This window comes from Carya illinoinensis, chromosome 11 (genome assembly GCF_018687715.1).
Source record: "Carya illinoinensis cultivar Pawnee chromosome 11, C.illinoinensisPawnee_v1, whole genome shotgun sequence".
Classification (NCBI taxonomy): domain Eukaryota; kingdom Viridiplantae; phylum Streptophyta; class Magnoliopsida; order Fagales; family Juglandaceae; genus Carya; species Carya illinoinensis.
Window position 1 is genome coordinate 25,056,322 of NC_056762.1, and position 7,891 is coordinate 25,064,212.

The window sequence follows — 7,891 nt, forward strand, 5'->3', positions numbered from 1 at the left end:
CTGGACTTACCCATGAACTATCTGAAATAGCATATATAATTCCAGCATTAAGGAGTTTCAAAATTTCAGCTCTCACTACTTCCTTCATTGCTGGATTTAATCTTCTTTGGTGCTTAATTGTTGGCTTGTAAAGCTCCTCCATTAAAATCTTGTGCATGCATATGGAGGGACTTATTCCTTTTATGTCAGAAATAGTCCATCCCAAGGCTGTTCTATGCTCCCTCAATACACGCAGCAACTTTTCCTCTTCTTCGGGTGTGAGTGATGTAGCAACAATCACTGGAAAGGTATCACTATCACCCAAGAATGCATAGCGAAGATGCTCAGGTAATTGCTTCAACTCCGGAGTATTTTTCTGCATCTTTTCTTTATCATTTTCAGATTCACTCTTTGGTACCACCGGCTCTAGCTTCCCCACTTCATTACTAAGTGATGTAACCTGCTGCAATGCTCCCAAAGCAAAAACATAGTGGAGAAATTCTTCACTAACAAAAGGCAAGTCAGATTCACAAACAGTAGAATTATTAAAATCAAAAGCATGAGATGAAGAGGTGATACAGTGTTCTAGGTGGTCGGATGGCATATCTTCTTGAAAGGCCTCTTCTACACATTGCTTAATGACATTTACCCGAAAGCAAGTACTTGGATCTTCTAGAAATTTCATGGTTTGGTAGATGTTGAACATAACCTCTTCCTTGTTTACTCTCAATGTCAATTTACCCTTTTGAACATCAATCAAAGCTCTACCCGTGGCCAAGAATGGTCGACCAAGAATTAGTGGGACATCTTCATCTTCCTCCATATCTAACACCACAAAATCAGCAGGGAAAATGAATTTATCCACCTTTACCAATACATCTTCTATGATCCCACGTGGATACTTGATAGATCGATCTGCTAGTTGCAAGGAAATTGTTGTATGCTTCATCTCTCCAAGTCCTAATTTCTTGCAAACAGAAAATGGCATAAGATTAATGCTAGCACCAAGATCACATAAGACTCTATCAAAAAATGAATCTCCAATAGTGCAAGGCAAAGTGAAACTCCCCGGATCTTTCAATTTTTGAGGTAATTTCTTTCGAAGAATGGCACTGCATTCTTCAGAAAGCTTCACTATTTCAAACTCCTCCAACCTTCTCTTCTTGGAAATGATGTCTTTCAGGAATTTGACATAGTTTGGCATTTGTTCCAAGGCATCTGCAAAAGGAATATTAATGTGAATTTTCTTAAAAATATCCAAAAACTTAGAAAATTGCTTATCTAGTTTTTGCTTTTGAAAACGCTGAGGGTAAGGAAGTGAAGGAGCAAGAATAGGAGGATTGTTAGGAAATGAAATTGTGGGAGGCAAGTCGGTCTCCTCTAGTGTATCATTGACAATCTCCTCTTCTTCTACTTGATCTTTGCTTTGGCCATTGTTTGCAGCGGTAGGAGTGGACTTGCTCTCCTTTAATGGTGCCCTCTCAATTTCTTTTCCACTCCTAAGTGTGATGACCTTGCATTGTTCCTTTGGATTCACTTTAGTGTTGCTTGGAAAAGCTCCTCTTTGTTGGGCATTGATGGTAGTGGCTAGTTGCCCAATTTGCACTTCAAGATTCTTCATAGTGGCTCCCATATTACTACAATGAGTCTCAATGTTGTCCAACCTTGAATCAGTCTTCTTAAACCTTGCATTGGTCTCCTGAACAAAGGAAACCATGGCATCCTCAAGTGACATCTTCTTCTCGCTTGGTTGGCTATCAAATCCTGGAGGATGTTGAGGTTGCAACACATTCTTTGTATTTCCATATGAAAGATTCTCATGATTTCTAAGCCCTGGATGATAGTAATTTGGCATAGGATTACCACGATAATTGTAGTTCCGATTGTTGACATATTGAACTTGTTCTTGACTCGCCTCATTGCTTGGAACTATCATACTTGTGGATGCTACATATTCTGTACTTTGTGGTATCCTTTGTGTTGTCAAGGCTGAAATCTGATGAGATAGAGTAGCTACTTGAGCGGAAAGAGCTGCTATCGGCTCCAAGTCATGAATTTCAGCAACCTTCTTAGCCAAAGTCCTCTCAGTTGACCATTGATAGTTGTTTGAGGCTATTTCTTCCAAAAGTGCAGTAGCACCTTCAGCTGTCTTCGACATCAAAGTTCCACCAGAAGCAGCATCAACTATAGTTCGAGTTTGCCCATTTAACCCATTATAGAACATCTGAACTTGCAACCAATCTGGCAATCCATGTTGTGGGCAACGTCGAACCAAGTCTTTATACCTCTCCCAAGCTTCATAAAGTGACTCAAAATCATTTTGCTTGAACTGGCCAATCTCACTCCTGAGTTGGGCTGTTTTTGCAGGAGGGAAAAATTTAGCAAGAAACCTCTCAGCCATGTCCTGCCAACTAACGATGCTTCCCGGTTGTAGAGATTGTAACCAACCTCTAGCCCTGTCCCTCAAAGAGAAAGGAAACAATCTCAGTCTAATGGTGTCTTCAGTAACACCATTGATCTTCACAGTGTCGCAAATCTCCAAGAACATTGCCAAGTGAATATTGGGATCATCAAGTGGCGATCTACTGAATTGAGCCTGCTGCACCATGCTAATCAAAGCTGGTTTGAGCTCAAAGTTGTTGGCATTGATTGGCTGGCGCATTATGCTCAAGTAATTTCCATTCACAACTGGTCTTACATAGTCCTTCAAGGTGCGTGGTAGTACCTCACGATCTTCTTCAGCCATGGCTAGGATCTTATTTCTTCTTAGTGATCTGAGAGTTCTTTCAATATCCGGATCAACAGGAATAATATCACGAGATCTAGTACGGCGCATCCAATGTCAAAAATACACCTGTAGAACAAATTAAAACAAAATTCTAAATTAAAACCAAGATTACTTTGTATCGATATTGACAAAAAGAATAAGAATAAACCAATCACTGGCAACGGTGCCAAAAACTTGACCGGTGCAAAACTGCAAGTGCACAGTATCGTAGTTTTATAGTAAAGTAATAAGAAGAGTATCGTCCTCAGGGATTGGTACCTTACTCTTGCCAAATACCAAAATTATACTAATCTCAATTTTATCTAGAGGAATCGCTAAGGTTTTTGTACTTGCAATTAAAACTAGATCAACTCAAAGAGAAATAAGCAAAGAAAATAAAACTGACTTTCAAAGATCAAATTCAATAGGGAAGAAAACTTCTAGGAAATCGATTTCACCTAATTCTTCACTATGTTTTTCTCATCCAACTAATTTAACTTAAACCTCTTTTGTCTATTAGCAAATCTCTAATTCATCCAAAAGCCTCTTTCGATAGTCAATTGGAATTGACTCTTGGTTATCAATTCACACAAGAATATGCAAATTCAATAATCAATAACGCAATGAGATCAATGATTTAATGACTACATAGGTTCATACAAGTCTTTCGATCTCTATACTTACCTATGCTGAAATATCCAAGATCTACCCTATGATTCCCTCTTTCGATAGCAAATCACAAGATTACTTATTATCTAATCAATGGCCAGTTAATTAGAAGCAATAAATTCAAGATAAATCAGATAAACAAAGAGAGAATTGCATTAAATTAGCATAGACAATCAAGCATAGTTCGGAAATAGGTTACATCGGTTTCCTAGAATGAAGAAAATTTAGCTCATGCTAGAAATGGAATTCAACATAAACGAATTCACCATAATTGTTCTGAGAAGATGGGAAGAAGAAAATAAACACTGAAAAATCCTCCTTGCAGCCTCAACTAGTCGTCAAAAGCTCAGGGGAACGATTCAACGCTTTTCTCTCGTCCGTGCTCATGTATGATTCCAACGTACGTGCAATAATTGGAATCCCGTCTCCAAAACAAATGAATTGAATCCTTCTAGCTGTGTTTTTCTGTCCCAAAGAGTGTTCTCCAGTCAAAAACTCGCGGCTCTAGAGTGAAAAATGGCTTTTATATGGTCCCACGGCGGAAAACCTAAAATCTGTCAAAATACGATGTTCGCTCGAGCGGGGTGTCGAGCGCGCATCGAGCGTTCGACTCTACCTGATTTCGCTCGAGCATCCTATCGAGCACACATCGAGCGTTCGACTCTGCCTGATTTCGCTCGAGCGGCCAATGTCTCTGCTCGAGCGATCTTCGTTTTTTAGCAACCCACTCGAGCTCCCTGTCGAGCGGCAGTCGAGCGTTTGAATCTGCCTGAATTCGCTCGAGCGGCCAAAAGCCTTCGCTCGAGCGAACTTGTAAAATCTGCAATATGAAATTTTGCAAGTCATCACAGAGTATAAATGAATGGATACCACATGTATGGCAAACATCTTCTGTAGAGGAATCATTTTAAATGCACAAGAATGGTCTAAATATACCACTTAAACCACACTGGGTATCTCGATGATGGTATATTTAATAGTGAGTACAGGTCTGTTTGCTTTCCAAGTGCAAAGAGAGGTGGCCATTGTGTATATCACTAATGAACAAAGGGGAAATACTATACTGATGGCCATATATACTCAAAGTTAGTAAAACTTACAATTTCTCACATATATACTCTAAAATTTAATCTTTAACTTGAAAAATAAAGAGTGACACTGAAGTTTAAACTTTCCATACACAATATGTACTTTGGGGGGAATTGATCTCAGTCATGTAATACCATTTTTATTGATGCATGAAGCAAAAATGATGACCTAAACATTTCTATAAGTAAGAGAGATGCAGCCAATCAATGGGAATACATAAATTCTAACTCTGTTTCTCTAGTATTAAAGAAAAGATACATTCATGGATAAGGCTTTGATATGGAAAGTTTTATATATGGAAAGTCCAAGTATTAAAGCAATGGTGGTAAACTTTTCATATTTTACATGATATATGGAAGGTTTGATGCCTATGCTATTTAGGAATAAAGTCCAAGTTTGTTGTAAGACAATGTTGGAAATTATTTACCACCATTGTCAAAGCAGAAGCCAAGTATAAGGTAGAGTGGAATATATAAATGTGGAAATGTAAAAGCTTAGATCAAATAAAGAATTGGAAGTGTGTAACATTTGCATGAAAAGTTAAGTTTGAACAAATGGAAATTTTAGAATATTCTGCACTAATAAAGGGCATGAAAGGGACATGTTAAAAAAAAAACATAAACCAATAACTTATAAATAAGTGATTGCAAGTGATGCAAATAACTTATGAATAAATTACCTTCAATTCCTAAGTAGTGACCTTCAACTCTCACAAGTGTTGCTGTTATTCTTTCACACATGATGTTTTTGTAACCTCGACTCTCACAATAGATCACATGATGATAGTGCATCAGCAAGATATCACTTCAAAGTCAAACATCCCTTAAAATTTACTGGTGTCATTCGTCAATTGCCATGATCCATATCAATTTTGGGTGCAAATTTCTTTCCCAGGTAATCTTTTTGCTAGATGAAGGACTATTTATATACTCTATATAAAAAATGGGAAATGTTTTTCGCATACAGACTAATGTACCTTGTGTTTATGAATTTAATAAAAATCCAGTAAATATTATTAAGTAAAAAATACTAGTGTTTTATACTTTACACACAAAGAGATCAACAAAATTGACTCTTGTAACTGTAAACTGTGAAAAATATAATGTATGGAATGAGTAAACAAGCTTTCCCATTTCCAATACTTCTCAACAGTTTGGATCCAAAGATATATGTTGGCCTGATTTCACCAATTTATCTGAAGGTGCATGTTATAGCAATTTTAATGTTTTATTATTATTATTATATATATTATTATTATTGCATGTTGATTTTTATCATATACTTAACAAAAGAGATTCTTGTGATAAATATATTAATATACAATTCACAGTTGGCCTAGCCCTTAACAAGACCTCTAATGCTTGATGCATCACACAAAATGTGATTTATGACCACATGCTAAGGCATACATGGGAAAGTAACATTTGTAAGAGGTGGGATTTTAAAGCCTGGAGAGTGGGTGAACTCGCACCAGTCTCTAACCTCAAAGTAACAGAAGCTTTACATAAGTTCTTCGTGGGTTCCAAAGGCTAGTCCATACAAGGTGCTCTGGGTTCCAGTAGGCTGAAGGAGTAAGCAAGGAGAAGTGGATTTTGAACTGAATACCAAACTCCCAAGTACGCACATGGTAGTTTCTGATTTTTTGAAGTTTCACCACACAGTTCACCCATTTGGCTGAAGAACTAACCAACGATGACAAGAAAAAGGTACATTTTTTGTAACCATACAATCATATTCTTGCTTTCATGAAGCAAAGACACAATTTCTTGATAGTTTTTCTGTGTGATATAACAATGGCAAAAATCAGGGAATTTCCAAGAGGCATATAGTTTGCTATATTTCTAAATGCTAACTCTAAAGACTAATTTTTCATCTGTGGTAGGAACTTTGACAGATATTGAGGTATAAAAATTGATACTGGGGTTTGCATATAAGGATTATTTAGAAGAAAATAGTGAAAAATATTTGCTTAAAGTTGTCGTTGTTGGCCTAGAAGTACCTTCTATGTACTATATGCATGTTGTTAAGTGTAGTAAACCCAAGGAGTAACAACATACCTGCTGGATGGTGTGTTGCAAACACCTCATTTTTAGTTTATATTTTTTTGTCAAAGTAAAGGGCTTTAGATCAGATATTAATGTTTTCATATCCTTTAAATGTGATAAGTTCTCTGATTTTAAAAAGAGAGTAGAATGTGATAACTCCAGAGTTTTTGTTTTCACTTCCTTTGATGAAGAGGCCAGAATGTTAATGATATTATGATTATACAATGTCATCTCTGGGTTGAAAATAACTTGAAGTTTATGTGTTCACTTGCTTTCATGTGATAAGTGGGTATTAATTGGGCACTAGTGATGAGAAGTTATATTTATGCCACGCAAGGCTAAGATGGCATGTCATTACCAATTATTCAGAATAGATGACATGATTTGTGTTAGGGCCAGGAAAATTTGTAAACATGTTGTTTTTTTGAAAAGGTGACTTGATGTGCACAAGAGCAAAGTGTCCCACCTGCATTTGTATTTTGTAACCTGAGAAAGTGATGTATATTTTCAGGCACATTCACACAGTGATGTTACTTACATAGTTATGGGGGTGGGGAATTAGAAGTAGATAGTAATTATGAAAAAACTAACACAACTTGGTATAGTGTTGATAACTAGTCATATGTGGTTCTGTTCTAGGTTCCATGTTGATTGTTGTATTGTAATTACAGGAAAATACAACAGTGGTGTGATATCTGGAAAAAGAGGATAGAGGGGACGACCTCAACGTCCACTAATTGTATCAAGCCCTATTGACGAAGTTTCAAAATTGGTGCCTCCGACAAGGAGCCTAAGAGATGAGGAGGATCCCATAGTTGATGCCTCACCTGAAGCAGTACCAGAGGTAGGCGTAGAAGAGTCCATCCACGATGTACAACATGATGACAATGAGGGGAATAACGTCACATGTTTGACAGTTAAAGGTTATGATGTTCATTACATATATCTTTACTAGTTTTGTTGTTTATAATCCTTAACCATGCTTCTATGTTAATAATAGGTTTATTAATGTCGTTATGATAGTTCCACCCATTAAAAAATGAGCCCAAGGTCCTGCGAAGGGTAGTGCATTTGAAAGGTGATGACTTGCAAAATTTCGTATTGCAGATTTTACAAGATCGCTCGAGCGGAGGCTTTTGGCCGCTCGAGCGAATTCAGGCAGATTCAAACGCTCGACTGCCGCTCGACAGTGAGCTCGAGCGGGTTGCTAGAAAACAAAGATCTCTCGAGCGGAGACATTGGCCGCTCGAGCGAAATCAGGCAGAGTCGAACGCTCGATGTGCGCTCGACACCCCGCTCGAGCAAACATCGTATTTTGACAGATTTAAGGTTTTCCGTTGTC

The 7,891-nt window shown here is 37.5% G+C and overlaps 1 non-coding gene across 1 annotated transcript; it reads left to right on the forward strand.

Annotated features, from left to right (window-relative positions):
• The first annotated feature begins 2,225 nt into the window (after positions 1–2,225).
• LOC122283512 lies at positions 2,226–2,332 on the forward strand. Its single transcript, XR_006230913.1, has one exon. It is a non-coding gene; the product is annotated as a small nucleolar RNA R71 (small nucleolar RNA).
• The last annotated feature ends 5,559 nt before the right edge of the window (positions 2,333–7,891 follow it).